This window comes from Dreissena polymorpha, chromosome 6 (assembly GCF_020536995.1).
Source record: "Dreissena polymorpha isolate Duluth1 chromosome 6, UMN_Dpol_1.0, whole genome shotgun sequence".
Classification (NCBI taxonomy): Eukaryota; Metazoa; Mollusca; class Bivalvia; order Myida; family Dreissenidae; genus Dreissena; species Dreissena polymorpha.
The window spans coordinates 79,397,800-79,419,200 of NC_068360.1; the positions used below are offsets into that span (position 1 = coordinate 79,397,800).

Consider the following 21,401-nt stretch of genomic DNA (forward strand, 5'->3'; position numbering starts at 1 on the left):
TTTGTTGTAACAATTACATGTCTCATATGTCACCTTCGTAAATAAAGTCATCAACAACAAAATCACCATCATCATCATTATAGTCATCACAGCTATCATTATCGTCGCCATCATCCAAAAACATCAGCAACACCATAATATCACCAGCATATGTTAAATCAGTGCCGAATCGAGTGTCTTAATTTCGAGGCCTTTAAACCACCCCAAGAAGTTACTTGCAAGGAACACTCAGGCATATGCGTTTATATTCGGTGCCGTTTGATTGTGCTGGTATCAAAGCATATGAACGTTGTTGAATAAATACTATTCGACTTAAAGCCCGTGTAAACTGTAATTGTGTGGGAAATTATAATCCAATTTACGCTGCGGTCTATTGTTAAGAGGACTATAGTGAAAACGTTATCCCATTCATAATGGCTGCGTGTAAAGCCCCTCTGATCATTTAATAGGCTTACTGAGTCATGATTTTTACTTGCGAGGGAGGGGTAATACGGGTGTAAGCGCAGAATTTGTGCGGCTAAGACGAAAACAACGTTTAAGATACTTACATGGGTATATAATATGTGTCTTATAATATATATCCAGCATATTTTAAAGCACTTTTTTTTATATGATTCCAGTCAGCTTTAAACGGTAAAAGTTAAAACACATACGACGCTTACATTCTATAATTGAAAAACTCACTTTTAATTAACAGAAATATAACCGATTCATTTCATTTTATTTCCTATTTGCTAAATGAACGACTGACTGTTGTAATTATATCAAATTTTACGATCTGAACTTGAAATAATTTTATGACATACATGTAGTCGTTAATTGAAGTTATTGAATCGTTACAATTTGACCTCCGAACTCGATAATGTGGCTGAACTGACGTTCGGTGTAGATTGGTTACCTCCCCTTATCTATCGCTACCTCTATATATATCGGAGTCAACTGTTATATTCAACGGGGGACCAGTTAACGTTCGGTGCAGCCTTACGCTTTGTAAAGTCAAGATCGAAATATCAAAAGTGGGGGGTAATGTGTCACGTTTGTATGATAATGGGCTCACACTTGCCACAAGGAATTCGTTTATTTGTGTACAATGGCCCAGATTAAATTTCCATTTTATTAAAACTTCGAACGTTTTATTGATAATATAGCATGCTATTAAAAAAAAAACAATGCGTTTTTATTCTTTTCAACAAACCGTTAAAGTCAACCCATTCGTATACCAGCAATAGTAGTAACATCAGCAGCAGAAGTTGTTATAGTAAAAGAAGAACAAAACGTATCATATATAGACGTGACCTATAACATTTAATGTTAAAAGATTGATGTGGTAAGGACATGTTTTTAGGTGATAATTTAAACTACACCAAGTTGATAGTTTCAGGGCGCTGTCATAAGACAATATTTCATGGAATAAATTGATCTTTGCAATATTAACATACATTCTTTTAATACAAACACGTGATGAACGGTCTGAAGAGAGCCTCAATATATTGTATACGACTCCAATTTAGTGACATGATGAGAATTGAAAGATAGCAGCATAAGCAAAAACACTCACGGCTAGTGTTTTGATTTAGTTGGATCGAATGTAAAGACTGTTGAACTGAGCTCACTAGTATATTGTTGTTTTTCTTGTTTGAGCTTAGTACGTTACATTAACAGATTTGCATAGTGCAATCCGATGGTAATATGCCCCCAACATCCTTCATTCGATATGCTTGTCAACACCACCGAACTAATTTTTGGCTCATCTTTGAAATTCAACTCAGTTTTGGTCGGATTTTTCCCCACAACTATTTGTTTGCCTTGTTGATCTTCCACCTTTAACAATTGTGTCTGATTAGCAAAATAAAGGCTTAACACAATAGCATTAACCGCGGTATGTGTGTGTATTTCGAAGTACATGAGGTCCTTCCGCGCCCGAGGCTGCATTATGTGTGGACCCGGAGCGTGTTCCCGTATTCGTACTTTAATAACTCACTAGACTTACGAAAGTTGGGACGAAAGTTTAATTATCGCTTCAAATTCCAGCTATTTAGATGTTACTGAAAGATTTTGAATTTTAGGGGGTCTTGGGTTGTGGAGTAGTAGTAGTAGTAGTAGTAGTAGTAGTAGTAGTAGTAGTAGTAGAAGTAGTAGTAGTAGAAGTAGTAGTAGAAGTAGTAGTAGTAGTAGTAGTAGTCGTAGTAGTAGTAGTAGTAGTAGTAGTAGTAGTAGTAGTAGTAGTAGTAGTAGTAGTAGTAGTAGTAGTAGTAGTAGTAGTAGTAGTAGTAGTAGTAGTAGTAGTAAACACAAGGTCAAAAGCATATACTTGCGTTTAATAGCATATAAATATTTAAACAAAAATACACGCACATCATAATAAATCGTTATATATTATTAGTTTTATCGCAGGCACGTATAACACATACAGCTTCAAATTTTTATTGCAATTATATTAAAATACTCCTCACTCCTCCGTATTAATAACATATGACACACATTATTCAATTAAAAAACATAAAGTACATTCTAAAATCGCACACATCAAATGTATTTTTTACATGCTTTTGTATGGGGGACATTTTGTAAAGAAACACTTATAACGACAAATATAAAAAAATGTACCTGAACGTTGAACAATTCTTGGCTAAAGGGTCAAACTTTACTTTTAAGTTGCATAACATAAGTATTTCTATAAAATTAAAAAAATTATGATCGATTATTTTTAATCATATTATATAGTGATTCTGTAGTACAACTTTTTTTGTCAAATGTGGTCGTTTAAGAAAAAGAAGTGTGACAAATATTATAAGTACATAAGTCTTTTTATTTTTTATTTTAGAGATAGACTGATCCACGAAATTAAGACAACTTGTCAAGCACATAAAAAATATTTTTTGTTTGTATAATTATATTTAACATACATGTGTACTCATGGACTGTAATGTCTAATTTATCTTGAATAAACTATATAAAAATGATCGACGCAAATTCTTTTTTTCCAAATCAGAAAGAAATCAGTGCCCACGAATAAGTCTTTAAAAAAAACTCAGAAAAGTTCATGCCGACGACTACAAACGAGTTTACAATAATTACGACATGGTTGTACGAACTGTGGGTAAAACATGAACGTGTATTGTCATCAACGTACGTTCATGACATCAGCACTCATTTTATTCCTATGGAATATTTATCAAATATTTGCTTTTATAATGTTTTCAAATAATTATGAGATTGTCATAAACATTTTTTGAATTATATGAAATGAATTGTAATGGTCGCTCAAAACAAACATGCATTCCGAGAAATACTAGATTCAACCCAAATGAATAAATTAAAAAAGGACTGCCTTTAACACAGCCTTTAAGGCTCAGCATCAAGACACTGAAAAAGTTTAGTTCAGACTAAGACAAGGGGCCACGAGGACGGATTGCAAGCGCTCAATTTAAAGAGCAGATTGCCTTTATAAATACTGAGTCGATTATACTCTCTCGCAGTACAAAGCCGCCCACTTCACGTGTGTTTTGGTTTGCATTTATCACCTCACGTGGAAAAGTCAACGTGCGCTTTGGAAAATTATGCCAAAAACGAACACAACCATCGATATTTCCCTGTCTATACCTCCATCAAGTTAAAACTTTCAAAAATTGATTCCTGCACACACCTCTTGCATTCCCATAGATTGCACAACAACCTCAATAATATTAAATGACTTACTGTACAAACTGAATGATAATGAATACAATACTTTGTGTTTAGGCGAAAGTAGTCTCGTATACATGTATTATTTATTCGTCATGCTTGATTCGTGTCGTCATTGAACTACGGGTTCTATAAGTGTGAAGTAGTGCGTGCGAGCCTCGTTAGCGCGGTAGATGTCACTCTCCGACAGCTCGAACACGTAGGCGGTGGCTTGGGACTTCCGGGCGCCGAGGCGCAGCCCTGCCATGGGGTTCTCCAGGCCCAGAGCGTAACACATGGCGTTGCATACATGATTCGAGAGTACCTTCTCCATCCCCACCACGCCGAGGTCCGTCATCCCGAAGCGCCCGTCAACTGAGTGGATGCACGGGTCTGTCAGAATGTACTTTCGGCCCTTCTGCACTCCTTGGAGGTCGCACACGAGAAACTTGTGTCCGCTAACCTGCCACGTCCAGTGACTGAACGTGTTAAGAACAAGAGCACTGAAGTCCTCAAAGCCCCCATTCGAGTTGAATTTCTCAAACTGACCGTACAGATACGGCTCGATGGCGACGTACTCGAACGGCGTGACGTACGTAGTATCCTCGTTAACGGAAAACAAGCCGAGCACTTTGAAATGTGAAATAGAATCCATTTTCGCGATCAACGGAATGATGAACTCAATTTCGGTCGTCGAAACGAATTTTCGTAGCTGTGGAAGCACGTTACGCGTGAAGATCGTGGCGAAATGTTGAGCCTTGACGCTGGCGTTGAAGTCAGGACGCCACCTGTCGAAGTATTTGGCGTACTTCCGTTTAAAGACCTTCGCAACGCAGACACTTCCGTCACGTGGCCCATCCCCGTGCACTGTGCCCCGGAATGCGTAGCGGTAAGTTCCCTTGGCGAAATATTCATTCTCGAAATCCGCCCAATACCTGAAAAACAAAGAAAACTTGTGGCGTGGCGTCGGAAACGGAAGCTTAATGCACGGGTGTATAGTGTTGTCGTTGAGCCGCCTGTGCAATCAGCATAGTTTTGTCCGAGGGGGGGGGGGGGGGGCATTCCGCATACGAAGCATTTATGTTTATTTCAGAAATCCCAGAAACTGAAAATGTCCTTCGAGTGGGAGGTTCTGTTGGGCGTGAAGAAAATTATTGTCGAATTCCAAACAACTCTACACTATTGGAAGTTACTAGTATGCTGCTCGCGCAAAGATTGTAATCGCGCGCATGGCTGTGTTAATTATCCATGAGAACTTACTTTTAACCACAAGTCAAATAAGACATTATTTTCAAAAACGTAATAATGTCGGATAGGCTAGCTGATAATTCCGGGTAAGAGTCGAGAAGGGTGGCAACTAATAAATATTAACATATTGGGAATTGAACAGTTTCGCTTCTTGTTGTAAAACAGTTGTTAGCATCCACCTCATCGATCGACTCTAATTGTTAGTGCCGATCATGAACTTGTTTCGGTTTTTCTAGGTTGAGTTTTCAATCATATTAATTAAATTCACTAAAATGACTGTATATACAATTAGAGACCTTTTTTTTACATTCGAGCATATCCGTTAAATTAGCTTAAATTAATAGAACAAACAATGGTAAATACTAAATAGGTATTTGTAAGATTTCCCGAGGTCATTGCATTTTCTCCTTAAAATGGGAATCGCTGAAATTTTGACGACACAAAATGTTCAGGCAATCTGCTTACCCTACCCTTTTAAGTAGAAGCAATCGTGTTTGTGCTTGGATGAAGAAAAGTAAACGCAACAGGTTATGATCTTAATATAACAATATTGTTCGATAATAAAGATGCGCGTCCACGATTATTTCAGAAAAGATTGCGAATAATCAAAGAAAATCTACCGACTTTTGGACTATGACGAAGCAAAGTTATATTATCGACTAAATACGTGTATATATGTCGTCTGATCGTAAGGCAGAATGACATATGATCCACAAAACCATGTCCATTGTGAATAAATACATAACACCACCCTCTAGGACTTCTAAAGCTTATTTAAATCTAGTGAAACGCCGTATATTTTTCCGGTTTATTAATGTACTTTTGGCTAGTTCTGCGTGTACGTCAATCTGAATGAAACACGGCGTACGCGATGCGTTTCTGGCATTCGTTGTACCTAAGTGCCGGGTGATCTGACAGACAGACGGACGAGCGACATACAGATATGCGGGACACGTTTGAGCGTTGTGATGAAAAATGCTAAAATAATTCAAACGTTTGAGACAACAGAGGCTCATGAAGTGACATTTAGTCGTTATTCAAGTTGTGTTCTATCAAAAATGGTAATGCTATCGTCGAGTTTTTTTAACTCTTATATCATTATATTTCATTGTATAGCCTTTTCGGCTTTAAACGACCTCGACTAATAAATCAATGATTGGCCTTTCACCATATTTTGATAGGTAGTTTCGGGCAATATGAATACAAAGGTTAAAGAGGCTAGGGTCAACATCCGGTTTACCGTTCGCCTCAGGATAGTTTGCTAACGCTTTGTTCGTGTATGAATAATGTTTAACACCGCATTAATTTAATATTTACTTTCTATAGAGTTTGAAGAGGTCGTTGACTAATTGCATTGGCAGTTTTTTATTACAATATTAACTTTTAACTCAACGGACAATTCACAATTCATTATGCGTAAGACAGTTCAGCCAATGATGTCTTCGCCTTTAACTTTTACAAGTTTGTGAGGTGTGAGACAATTCTGAACAGAATTTCCTAAAGAGACTTGTCCACCGATATGTGAACTTAAATGCTATTATTCAAATAGCCCCAGTAAATTAAAAAACCAAAGAACTTAAGGATTTAATTAAGGTATCCGGAATAAAAGACTTGTCTTAATCGCAAGGATTCATGAGACACACGTCTCCACATAGTAAATATTCATGTTTTTTTTATTATTGAGATAAATTATTAAAGTTACAGTCGAAAAAAATATGCGACCGACCTTGACCTCTAAGCCAGAGATACGGTCCTTCTACCCGAAACGTTTTCTCCACGTGTTAAACATGGTGAACACAGTTAATGATATAGTTACTGTCCGGTAAATTGTCTTATACTCGAATGACCTTCGATCTACAAGGGTGACCTTGGTCTTGTATTCAATGACAGGGCTTTAATATGCAACACGACGACTCTATATGATGAATATTTTAGGATCTTTTAATTGCAAAATAAATTATAAGTAACGATTGGACAAGCTGTATCCATCCCAAATTCTACCTTTAAATGCCAAGTGTGACATTGAAGTTGGAGCTACATAATACCAGGTATGTGTGTTAATACACATACCTGATAATACATATCTGACGTAAATTGGTTAAAACGTGCATGATGAATATTACAAGCATCTGCGAATCGACACCCGCAAGCGCATGCGAACAGCTGCTATATGTGACAGTTGTATCGAACTGAGTGTGCTCGACACCGTGAACATATCCCTTTAAGTTATTCTTTAACGATAGGTTTACATATCTTGAGCTCAGATCTCGATTTCGGGGTTATTAATTATTTCCACCTGACAATATTTCCCGAGGCTCTGCTTTCAACTGATAATTATATAAATTAATGCAGTATTCTTGTCTAAGGGGTTATCGGCGGCTGATATGGTGAATATGCATAAAACATACATTGTATTTTAATAACTATTAATAATGATAAATATTCAAAGATTAAAATGGTAAAAAAGTGTGTAATACCTAGAAAAATTCGTTGTGAAGGTAATGTACTCCTAAGCAAATGTTTAAAGTCTACTTCTAAGCGAATACATGAGCAGTAACTGGATATTTTTATATAATGTTTAACATTTTGCACGTTGCTATAATTGCCATTAACAGCCGAAATATTCCCTAATTGAAAGTTATAGTTCTAATTGTAAATAAAAAGCATGTGTCGCTAATTGTAATAAAAACCACGTATTCAGGTATTGTCATTTTTTTCTTCAATTATCATTCTTTGTCTGCATTTAAACAATGAGGTTTCGTTCGATACTTGGAATATAACTTAATACCGCTGTGATATAAATATGACATAAGGACACAAACTCTTTGATAAAAAACACACACTCCATATTTAAATATATTATTATTATTATTAAATACACATAAATGTCAATCGAGTGATATCTATCAGTGTCAATTTATTTATATCAGTGCCTCTGGCGATTGGAAATAATGATGATCGTGTTGTAGATAGGTAATTACCACGTACCTACATATGATATCAATATGGACGCTTAGGTAAATTAAAACCGAAAATTGAGTACGCGAGCGAAAATTCCCAGACATAATTTAAAAAGGAAACTGTGGAATGCGCCCATTTAATAGTCACGTGACCCCAATGCGGAAAATAATTTCCGTCAGTATGCATAAGCCGGAACAAAATTGTTCGCTTGAGGTTACCCAACTTACCATACAGTGCGTAGACCCTTAGGATATTAATTACTGACCTATATATTTTTAGTGTTCACTCAGGCTACGACACAATGTCTACAATGAATTGAATAAACTATCCATGTCTACCATAATGGTGTGATTCAAGAACCATCTCATGGGAGGAAAGTGCCAGCCTTCCGTGCAATGTTCAACTAAACACTTCATTTGAATATAGGTCCAACAAAGTTAAGAACTATTTGTAAAATTAGTTTGACATTGAAATAGCGGAAATCAGCTTAAACGAGGAAACATCACAGCCTTGTAACTCCAAATTGTTGTTTATTAGCTAAATATAAATATTTATTTTTAAAATGAAATCGATCACGCACCTGCATCCATCCAGATAGTCCTTTGTATAGGACGGGTAGGGTCTCGTGTGACTGTTCAACGCCCATGACGTCAGCCACGAAGTTCCTCAGATTTAACGTAAACGTTCTTAAATTTACAGCGTTCTTCAATGTGATCAGTGCGGTAATTGCACTGAAACAAAATTCAGTTTGCCAGAATTAAAAACACATTTTAGGTATTAAAGGGATCTTTTCACGCTTTGGTAAATTGACAAAATTGAAAAAAGTTGTTTCAGATTCGCAAATTTTCGTTTTAGTTATGATATTTGTGAGGAAACAGTAATGCTGAACATTAACCATGGTCTAATATAGCAATTATATGCATGTTTTGACGATTTTAAAACCTAAAAATTATAATGCGTTGCAACGCGAAACGATTGAATAATTTGGAGAGTTCTGTTTTTGTCGTTAAATTTTGTGAAACTACGAAGATTGCTTATATAAGGTATAAAATACTTCACGTATGTGTAATCGGCGGAATAGCTCAGTAGGCTAAAGCGTTTTTACTTCAGGACTCTGGCAGGACTCCAGGGGTCACTGGTTCGAAACCTGGTCCGGGCAATGTTCTTTTCCTTTTTTAAATTTTATTCTTGATTTTTTACTGGAGCTTTTACGATCCAATGTTTACATTTATCGATATAAAGTATTTAATGAATAAGTTAAAAAATGCCAAAATCTGTGAAAAGGCCCCTTTAAAAAATGAAGAATTAGCAAATTGAAAAACTACATTTCAGATATCCGGTATAATCGACAAGTTTTGATATAGCATCATTTTACGTCCTGTAACGTGCGTTCAATTGTGCAAACTGACAGTCGAGCCAATGCGCTTTATTAAGTGACATGGTCTAATATATACGGCAGGTATCATGTACCACGTGCGCATTGTTTTACACATTATTGGGATGTGGATGAAACACAAGGTAAAAAAACGCACATCCTTTTCCTAATAGCAAGCCGGAGACGCAGTGAAATGCTAGACGTGCCGTGTTTGAAACCAAATACTCAAAACACGATGTTGAATCAATACGAACACAATGCTAAGACAATTGCATTAACAATGAAGTAGCGTGTACATTAGGTTGATTGTTTGTATAACATACGTTGTTTCTTAAACCTGTATATCGTTAATACTCGCTTAAATGGGTTTTATTGATTTTAAGTTACTCAAAAAATAACTCAGGAATTGTACTACTTGAATAATATAAACTGAAATTGATACAGGAAACGGAAAAATGGACAATTTTTAGGCAACCAATGGCAAGTTAAAGATACTATGCAGCGAAAAATTGAAATTGTGCGTAATTCAATCATTGTTCCGTAATGATGATATGTAAACACCCCCAGGAGATTGTTTTCATCATTGAATTGTTTTACTACTAAACCTGTGATATTTTGAATTGTTTTAAAATAATTATAGGAAAAATAAAATAGACAAACTAAAAATGTGACCACCATAGGGATCGCATCCGGGACCCCCAGAAGCAAAACCTAACGCAATACCACCACATCGCTCATACTTTGAATAGGAAACACAGTTGAAGTGTAATATAATACACGTTTTTGCTTATTTTTCGATAAAAAGGGTTTCAAACGCTGAATAAATTGTATTATTTTAATTGATGATTATAAATACAAGAATACTAAGTTTCAAAATTTTTCTAAGTCACTTGGTATTTTGCTTATTTGAATACAATGCTTCTTTTTTTATCTTTGACAATTTTTATGATTTTTTTATTTTGCAAAACTGTGAAACATCCCTTAACCCATTTATTCCTAGCGTCTAGAAAAAAAGGCCTTGGCAAACAGCGTAGACCCAAATGAAACGCCGCATGATGCGTTGCCTCATCTGAGTCTGCGCTGTTTGCTTAAAAGAATTTCAGTAAGAAATATTGTAAATATAGAAATAAATATACTAGATCATCCCTAATTTTGAAAATAAATTGATTCAATTTAGAAGTATGGGAGAGTCCACTGGGCATAAATGGTTAAAACAAAGAGATTCTAGTGTTATTGTATACTCCATGGAAAATTCATATGTTAACATGAACTTGAAGTATTAATCTAAAATATACCTAAATGACTAAACACAAATGACTGATAATACTATGAAGAAGATGTTGTAATCAGACCCAGAAGATCATGCTGCTGATCTAGAAGATATGATGTAATAGTACCCAAGTAAATACATGGAAATATCATGTTTAGTTTATGTTTTTTAGTCCTGGATTGCTTTTCACGACCATCTTTAGTGAAATCTGAGTTTTTCAATGAGAGATGCAACAATTCTACAGAAAATCGGACCGAATAAACATAAATCTGTGAAACAATAAAACTTTAATGACATCACCATAAAATCTGAGTTTTTCAATGAGAGATGCAACATTTCTGCAGAAAATCGGACCGAACATACATAAATCTGTGAAACAATAAAACTTTAATGACATCACCATAAAATTAGACGTAATGAATGTATAGGTTTAATGAATTCCTTAGTAACCCATTTATGCCTAGCGTCTAGAAAATAGGCCTTCGCAAACAGCGGCGTCTCATCGGGGTTTGCGCTGTTGGCTTAAAGGAAATTCTGTAATAAATATTCTAAATATATAAATTAATATACTAGACATCCCTAATTTTGGAATTAAATTAATCCAATTTAGAAGGATGGGAGAGTCCACTAGGCATGAATGGATTAATTTCTTGCCCAAGGAGCGCTGTGAATATGGGTACTGCATGCGTAACCATAACGCTAAAGTCTGAGTTGTTATATAACCTTGCATCATAACTTCAAATAGTTGTTAATAGGCTTTTTAAGCGCACTGTTAAATCACTGTATGCAATCATTTTTCGTTGGTTACAAAATAATTAAAAATGCCGTTAATTCTACTGACCGAAAGTGTACAGAATGTGTTTTTTCGTCGATAACAGTTATCTCATTATTCACACGACAGGGTCATTTTTTAAACATTTTTTTTTAATTGTGTCAATGGATTCCAGTTTTAATATGCGCAAAAACATATTTGCCCGATATCAACACGACAACCCAAATTAGTTTTCTGTCTGTCTCTCGGTCAAATTTCCGAATCCGTGTTTTTCCGATATTATATAACAGTAACGTGTATAAGCAATTAGTAGTATACATTACATCATCGTAATTACATCCTCGTTAAATGATATAAAATAACCACTGCGACAGCTTTTGCATGTATTATTATAATGTAATCTAAATTTAAGACAAAAAAATGTTGGACAGCTTTCAATAATACATATATCAGTCGTGCTCTGAGAAAACTGGGCTTAATGCATGTGCGTAAAGTGTCGTCCCAGATTAGCCTGTACAGTCCGCACAAATACACATATACATATACATCAGTTTAAGCCTCTATTTAACTGACCGATATCTCTCATTGTTGATTGTTCGATATCTCACCTTGTTAACTGACCGATATGTCTCATTGTTAAATGACCGATATCTCTCATTGTTGATTGACCGATATGTCTCATTGTTAACTGATCGATATCTCTCATTGTTGATTGACCGACTATGCCTCATTGTTAACTGACCGATATCTCTCATTGTTGATTGACCGATATCTCTCATTGTTGATTGACCGATATGTCTCAATGTTAACTGACCGATATCTCTCATTGTTGATCGACCGATATGTTTCGTTGTTAACTGACCGATATATCTCATTGTTGATTGACCGATATGTCTCATTGTTGATTGACCGATATGACTCATTGTTAACTGACCGATATCTCTCATTGTTGATTGACCGATATGTCTCATTGTTAACTGATCGATATCTCTTATTGTTGATTTACCGATATGTCTCATTGTTAACTGACCGATATCTCTCATTGTTGATTGACCGATATCTCTCATTGTTGATTGACCGATATGTCTCAATGTAAACTGACCGATATCTCTCATTGTTGATCGACCGATATGTTTCGTTGTTAACTGACCGATATCTCTCATTGTTGATTGACCGATATCTCTCATTGTTGATTGACCGATATGTCTCATTGTTAACTGACCGATATCTCTCCTTGTTGATTGACCGATATGTTTCATTGTTAACTGACCGATATCTCTCATTGTTGATTGACCGATATGTCTCATTGTTAACTGACCGATATCTCTCATTGTTGATTGACCGAAATCTCTCATTGTTGATTTACCGATATGTTTTATTGTTAACGAACCGATATCTATCACTGTTGATTGATCAATATCTCTTATTGTTGATTGACCGATATCTCTCATTGTTAACTGACCGATATGTCTCATTGTTGATTGACCGATATCTCTCATTGTTGACTGACCGATATGTCTCATTGTTGATTGACCGATATCTCTCATTGTTAATTGACCGATATGTCTCATTGTTCATTGACCGATATCTCTCATTGTTAACTGACCGATATGTCTCATTGTTGATTTGCCGATTTGTCTCATTTTTAACTGACCGATATGTTTCATCGTTAATTGACTGATATCTCTCATTGTTGATTGACCGATATGTCAGTTAACAATGAGAGATATCGGTCAATCAACAATGAGACATATTGGTCAGTCAACAATGAGAGATATCGGTCAATCAACAATGAGACATCTCGGTCAGTTAACAATGAGAGATATCGGTCAATCAACAATGAGACATATCGGTCAGTTAACAATGAGAGATATCGGTTAATCAACAATGAGAGATATCGGTCAGTTAACAATGATACATATCGGTCAATCAACAATGAGAGATATCGGTCAATGAACAATGAGAGATATCGGTCAGTTAACAATGAAACATATTGGTCGATCAACAATGAGAAATATCAGTCAATCAACAATGCGACATCTCGGTCAGTTAACAATGGGAGATATCGGTCAATCAACAATAAGACATATCGGTCAGTTAACAATGAGAGATATCGGTCAATCAACAATGAGATATGTCTCATTGTAAATTGACCGATATCTCTCATTGTAAACTGACCGATATGTCTCATTGTTGATTGACCGATATCTCTCATTGTTAACTGACCGATATGTCTCATTGTAAATTGACCGATTTCTCTCATTGTAAACTGACCGATTTGTCTCATTGTTGATTAACCGATATCTCTCATTGTTAACTGACCGATATGTCTCATTGTTGATTAACCGATATCTTTCATTGTTTACTTACCGATATGTCTCATTGTAGATTGACCGATATCTCTCATTGTTATCTGACCGATATGTGTCATTGTTGATTGACCGATATCTCTCATTGTTAACTGACCGATATGTCTCATTGCTGATTGACCGATATCTCTCATTGTTAACTGACCGATATGTCTCATTGTTGATTGACCGATATCTCTCATTGTTAACTGGCCGATATGTCTCATTGTTGATTGACCGATATCTCTCATTGTTAACTGACCGATATGTCTCATTGTTGATTAACCGATATCTCTCATTGTAAACTGACCGATATTTCTCATTGTTGATTGACCAATATCTCTCATTGTTAACTGACCGATATGTCTCATTGTTGATTGACCGATATCTCTCATTGTTAACTGACCGATATGTCTCATTGTTGATTGACCGATATCTCTCATTGTTAACTGATAATTAATACATAATGAACAATTGTATTTACCGGTATTATTTACAAAAATATTAACCAACCACTTTTTTGAAATGTATAGCAAACCGTATTATAACATTGATTTCGTTTAGATATACATACTTTAACGCTTTCCGACGTCGAGCGGAACCGCCCCCCCCCCCTGTTATTACATATACACATATATAATACGAAAATACAACTATTAAAATAAGTTCTTACTTAAGCTTTGTTTTGCCTTTCGCTTTATTGTTATTAATACATTACTGGGATACGCCGAATTATGTACCCCAAGAAAAATGTCAAAATATAACGTTACTATGGTTTTGACATCTGACAACCCACCGTGTACTGGTATACTTGCCATTAACAGAATGTGAGAGATCGTCAAGGCGCTTATTTAGTTTTGATTTATATGGGACACTGTTATGGAAATACTTTTGATCATATGCCTCAAATCACAGGTATTGGTTGCGTGGCTAAGTCAGCCTCAAATCACAGGTATTGGACGCGTGGCTAAGTCAGCCTCAAATCACAGGTATTGGGCGCGTGGCTAAGTCAGCCTCAAATCACAAGTATTGGGTGCGTGGCTAAGTCAGCCTCAAATCACAGGTATTGAGCGCATGGCTAAGTCAGCCTCAAATCACAGGTATTGGGCGCCTGGCTAAGTCAGCCTCAAATCACAGGTATTGGGCGCGTTGCTAAGTCAGCCTCAAATCACAGGTATAAGGCGCGTGGCTAAGTCAGCCTCAAATCACAGGTATTGGGCGCGTGGCTAAGTCAGCCTCAAATCACAGGTATTGGGCGCGTTGCTAAGTCAGCCTCAAATCACAGGTATTGGGCGCGTGGCTAAGTCAGCCTCAAATCACAGGTATTGGGCGCGTGGCTAAGTCAGCCTCAAATCACAGGTATTGGGTGCGTTGCTAAGTCAGCCTTAAATCACAGGTATTGGGTGCGTGGCTAAATCAGCCTCAAATCACAGGTATTGGGCGCGTGGCTAAATCAGCCTCAAATCACAGGTATTGGGCGCGTGGCTTAGTCAGCCTCAAATCACAGGTATATGGCGCGTGGCTAAGTCAGCCTCAAATCACAGGTATTGGGCGCGTGGCTTAGTCAGCCTCAAATCACAGGTATTGGGCGCGTGGGTAAGTCAGCCTCAAATCACAGGTAATACAAACCCATAATGTGAGTCTTAATTTCACAGTGGAAATTTAAAGATAAAAAAGTGTAAACAACAGTAAAATGTATGGGTATTGACTTGTTCTGAATAATTTGCGTCCAATATATGAATCACAATGCTGTACATAACTTATACTGGTAAATAAAATAATTGTATTCCCTGATGACGACATATATGGGATATGAAGAGATACATTAACCCTTCTTGAGTTAAATGAATGTTCCATCACAAGGATCTTTTTGGGCATTATCTTCATAAGGAATAGCAAAGTGGGGCGTAAAATATTCCTATATTTATGTATTGTGTTATAAAAACGTTGTTCTTTATAACTGATAACAACCCAGCATATTTTATTTATCGAGTGTCTTTTTTTCAGTTACTGCGATTATCTTCCTGCTAAGTCTAACTCTCTTTCTGCTCTTTCTCATTAGAAACTTGATAACGACACTTTTCATACTCATAACATACCCTTTTGTATACATGTATATCGTAATATGCGTTTTTATAACGCCAATGACATGTACACTTTCATGTTGAAATGTGTATCATTCGCCAACAGTATGTAATTTCGAGGCCGCTAATGTTACGAATCCTCATAGCACATGAAAATATCAGATTATATAACCATAAAATGACAAAATTGTGGTTATATTCAAAGACCTATAGAATACATTTTTTTCTATAGGTCTTCGTTACATTCAAGGGATCTTTTCACGTTTTGGTAAATTGACAAAATTATAAAAAAAATGTTTAAGATTCGCAATTTTTCGTTGTAGTTATGATAGTTGTGAGAAAACAGTAATACTGAACCATGATCTAAAATATCCATTAAACGCATCTTTTGACGATTTAAAAACCTGAAAATTATAAAGCGTTGCAACGCGAAACGATTTAATAATTTAGAGAGTTTTGTCGTTGTCAATGACAGTACGAGGAATGCTTATATAAAATACAACAAGTATAGTATGAGCACGTCTAAGCAATAGACACTTACTCAAGGGGCCAGTGGTTCGAGCCCGGTGGGGCCTTACTTTTTTCTCTTTCTCTATTTTTTATATATTTTTTTACTTGAGCTTTTTATATGCAATGTTTACATTTATCAATATACAGCATTTTATGACAAACTTCACTTTATGCTAAAATCTGTGAAAAGGTCCCTTGAATGGCTAAAATCCAATCTCATCGATTTATTTTCTGATGTACAATTGTACATGTGACAGTGAATTTCACAGTCGATCATAACATGACGAAAAACTCGTATAATATGAGCCGCGTTCTGGGAAGATAATTACGTGTCGTACCTTATTAGCCTGTGTTGACTGCACAGGCTGATCTGGGACGACCCGTTACGCACATGCATAAAGCCCTGTTTTCCCTGAAAGCGACTCAAATGTAATTAGGTATAAAGAATATGATCCTGCTCTCTCTAGTGATGGTGTCGCAAGCTCTAGCAAAAATACTCTCAAAAAGAGACACGATGATTCGACTGTGGTCTTCCTCCTTTATAGTTGCAAAAGATCAACTACGACAACTTCCAACAAATCACTTATACCATCAATATTCGTTTTATTCTGCGAAATAAAAACCAAAAGCAATAAGGTAACAAAACAGCAACTACTGTGTTTTGTTAGACAAAATCGCCAAAATCTTGATTTTTCTGCTACATTTTCCAAACCAACGTTTAAGTCGTCACGGATGCAGCGTTAGATATAAAATCAATTTATACATACAAGAGTCGCATAACTTCAGTGAACTTTGATATTAATCCTATTTAAACGCGTTTTATTCACGAAAACCAATGATTCATATCGCAAAAAATGATATTCATGTATAGATGGACTGCTTGGGCCCGTTAAAACACGCGGTAGTAACGAGAGATACCGCTAGAATTAATTCACTTTTCGATAAACCATTAATATTTTTTAATCCGGGTTAAGGCTTAAAGCGGCTACAGCGTAAGAGAAAAGTGATGTCTTTCTTACAACATCATCGTCATCATCATCATCATCATCATCATCATCATCATCATCATCATCATCATCATCATCATCATCATCATCATCATCATCATCATCATCATCATCATCACAATCATCATCACCACCACCACCATCATCATTATTTCATCACAGTTATCATTTTCGTCGCCATCATCACAAACATCAGCAACGCCATAATTTTTATCGGCACATGTATTCTTGTATTATAAGTGCCGAATCGAGTGTCTTTTTATTTCGAGGCCTTTAAACCACCTCAAGAAGTTACTTGCAAGGAACAATCGGCATATGCGTATATATTCGGTGTCGTATGATTGTCTTGGTATCAAAGCATATGAACGTTGTTGAATAAATACTACCTGACTTATAGCCCGTGTGAACTGTAATTGTGTGGGAAATTATAATCCAATTTACGCTGTGGTCTATTGTTAAGAGGACTATAGTGAAAACGCTATCCAATTCATTATGCCTGTATGAAAAGCTGCTCTGATCATTTAATAGGCTTACTGAGTCATGATTTTACTTGCGAGGGAGGGGTTATATGGGTGTTAGCGCATAGTTTGTGCAAGAAGACAAAAGCATCGTCTAAAATTCTTGCAAGGATAAATATGGTGTGCCGTAATATATATTTAGCATATTTTAAATCACTTTTTGATATGATTCCAGTCAGCTTTAAAGGGCTGTTTAACAGATTTTGGCATGTATTGAAGTGTGTCATTAAATGCTTTATATTGATAAATGTCAACATTGGATCTTACGAGCTTCAGTAAACAAAAAACAAGAATAAAATTAAAGAAAGAAAAAAGTAACCCTCAACTGGGCTCGAACCACTGATCCCCGGAGTTAAAGTTTATCGCCGAGACCACTCAGCCATATGTGCTCACACAAATAGAGCTGTATTGTATACTTTATATCAGCAATCCTCGTAGTATCACAATATATAACGACAACAATATAACTCTCCCAATTATTCAATCGTTTCGTGCCGCAACGCTTTATAATTTTATGGTTTTTATATCGTCAAAGATGCGTATAATGGATATTTAAGAGCACGGAAGATGTTCAGCATCACTGTTTCCTCACAAATATCAAAGCTACAAAGAAAATTTGCGAATCTGAAACATTTTCTTTTAAATTTTGTCAATAAACCAAACGGCGAAAAAGCCCCTTTTAACGGTAAATGTTAAAAAACATATGGCGCTACCATGTAATATTTGAAAAATTCACTTTTATTTATGCACATAAAAGAAATAAAACCAATTAATTTTATTTCATTACTATTTGTATAAATGAATCACCGACGGTTATAATTAAAGCAACATTTTAACATCTGAACTTGAAATAAATATATGACATAGTCGTTAATGGAAGTTATTGAATCGTAACAATTTGACCTTTGTAACCGATAATGTGGCTGCACTGACATTCGGTGCAGCCTTACGCTTTGTTACGTCGAGATCGAACAGTCAAAGGTAGGGGGTAATGTATCACACTGGTATGATAATGGGCTCACACTTGCCGCAGCAGATTTGAAACAAGGCATTCGTTTATTTGTGTACAGTGACCCAGATTAAATTTCCAGTTTAATAAATCTTCGAATGTTTTTATTGATAATATAGCATGCTTTTTAAAATACAATGTGTGCTTATTCTTTTTCAACAAAGAACCATTGAAACGTACCCATTTAAATGTATACAAGCAATAGTAGTAACAGCAGAGGCGGAAGTTGTTATAGTAGTAGTAGGACAACAAGTATCAGATAAAGACGTGGCATACAACATGTAATGTTTAATATTTGGTATGGTAAAGACACGTGAGAATTTAAACTAAGACAAGTGTCAGGGCGGTGTCGTGAGACAAAATTTCATTGACGTAAATTGATCCTTGCAATATTCACATTCATTACTTGCAATACAAACACCTTATGAACGGTCTGAAGAGGGTATGATTATATACGACTCCAACCTAGTGACATGATGGGAATTGAACGAAACCATACACAAGTAAAAAAGGGCTAGTGATTTAGTGTGATTGCATGTAAAGACTGTTGAAGCTGAGCTCAATAGTAAGTTTTTTGTTGTTGGAGCTTAGTACGTTACATTGACAGATTTGCATAGTGCAGCCCGATGGTAATAATGCCGCTAACATCCTTTATTGAATGCTTCACAACACCACCGACGTTATGTATGGCTTACATTTGAAATTGAACTAATTTTTGGCCAATTGTTCATGAAAAAATAGATAATCATTCTTAAAATATTTTTCAACGCAACTGTTTGTTTGCCCTGTTGATCTTCCACCTTCATCAATTGTGTCTGATTTATCAAAACTATAGGCTTACCACAATAGCGTTAACCGCGATATGTGTGAGTGTGTATGTCGAAGTGTATGCGGTCCTTCCGTGCCCGAGGCTGCATTATGTGTGGTTTCGGAGTGTGTATCCGCACTCCTACCTAAATAACTTATTAGACTTACGAAAGTTTGGACGAATGTTTAATTATAGCTTCAAATTCCAGCTATTGAGTTGTTACTAAAAGATTTTGAATTTTGGAGTGGTCTTGAGTTGTGGAGGTACCGGTAAGTCGGAGTACCTGTAGGAAACCAAACTGTCACCTCTCAACAGATGTCATATCTTGACCCAATTAACTTTACGTCACAAGCAGTGGACATATGTGACGCTTGATAGAGCGTAAAATATTTAAAATTTGTATTACCCAATATGCCTTAAAATGCCACGACATAAAATGTATTTTATTAATTCATCAAATTATATTTGTTGCCGATAACATAGTTGTTTGCTTTGTTTTCGGGTTTATCGACTTTTGTGCTTTGGTTACATCCTGTTGTTCTTGAAATCACTATGAAAGTATTACCTCTTTGTTTCGGATTGAATAGTTGTATGGCTTTAAGTTGAATTAATTTGATTTTTAGATCTTTATACTTGTGTGTAGCTATACCAAAATAGCGATGAAATTCTAATTATGGTGTTATGTAGATGCTTAGAAGTTTAATTACCTATACCATGCCAGGGCGTTCAAATCCTTGTTCAGGAATGGGTTTATGGCGATGTATAGGAATTAGACCTACATATCACTACATCGTGATAAAATCATTGTTTATCCCTTCACCACTTAGATATGCATTTTGACGTGTTTGTAGTCCCTTAGAAAGTTAAATGTAATTGTAGACCTTTCTTACTAGATTTAAGTTTTAAAGGCTTCATTTAAAACTTCAAGCCTTAGATACTGTTGAGAAGCAAGCAGCATACAACCTGAACAGACTGCGAGTTACTCGCAGGCTGTGCTGGTTTTACGCTGTTTGCACATAGCCATTTGGCCTCTGAGTGAGAATGGGTTAAGACAGCTTTGACCTACCTTATCCTACATGGTGATGAAATCCTGGCCTGAGATCGAAGTGCAGCTGTTGATATGAATCCCAGCGAGTGAACATGAATACGTTACACAACTATTTTGATAACATGAATGTTACAAACTTCTCGATTAATTTACTGAATTCATTGTTTCCGTTATAGCGATAAATGATAAATCCGTTCAAATTACGTATGCGCTTGTTAATATGACGAAGGAGGTACATATGAATTAGACGTTATTCCACATACAAGTTATTCCATCTTTCTCTCATGATGGTGATGCGCATTCTGAAAAAATCCTCTCATATAAGACACCGTTGTTTTCCTATGGAAATCTCTTTTGTTTCTTTGAAATAGAACGAATGCAACTACCGTAAACAAGTCACTGACCCAATCATTATCTTCGATTAAACTACAAAAACAACAGCGTGTTTCCCCAAGAAAGCACAGATATCCTGGTTTCCCTGTTGAAATCACTTAACCAGTTAATCATTTAATCCTATTAGATGAAGTTTTCAAGGTTACATCGATCTTTTACTACGAATAATTGATCTTTGTTACGATTTCAAGCTCTATTACGCACAGAAAAGACATTGATCGAATGCACAACACTTATAGAATCTATACAACAGGTTCACTCTCCGAATACCTATTAAACACAACGCAGTAAGTGAAGTATTGATCATATGCGGAGTTTGTCGGGTGAATTCAATACTTTCTTCTAACTACGGCGCCTTTCATGTACGATAAACCGGTAGTATTAACT

The 21,401-nt window shown here is 36.0% G+C and overlaps 1 protein-coding gene across 4 annotated transcripts in view; it reads right to left on the reverse strand.

Annotated features, from left to right (window-relative positions):
- LOC127835053 (uncharacterized) overlaps positions 1–21,401 on the reverse strand; it is a 443,836-nt gene that overhangs the window by 45,416 nt on the left and 377,019 nt on the right. For 2 of the 4 annotated variants that reach the window (XR_008028323.1, XR_008028322.1), the window contains exons 1-2: positions 20,640–21,369; positions 8,453–8,603 (exon numbers count right to left, since the gene is read on the reverse strand). The exons of 1 other annotated variant lie outside the window; for it this stretch is intronic. The gene's annotated coding sequence lies outside the window, so the exon portion shown is untranslated. Of the gene's footprint in view, positions 1–3,646; positions 4,599–8,452; positions 8,604–20,639; positions 21,370–21,401 lie in introns of those variants that run through there. One more of the 4 variants, XR_008028321.1, reaches the window with a different exon arrangement.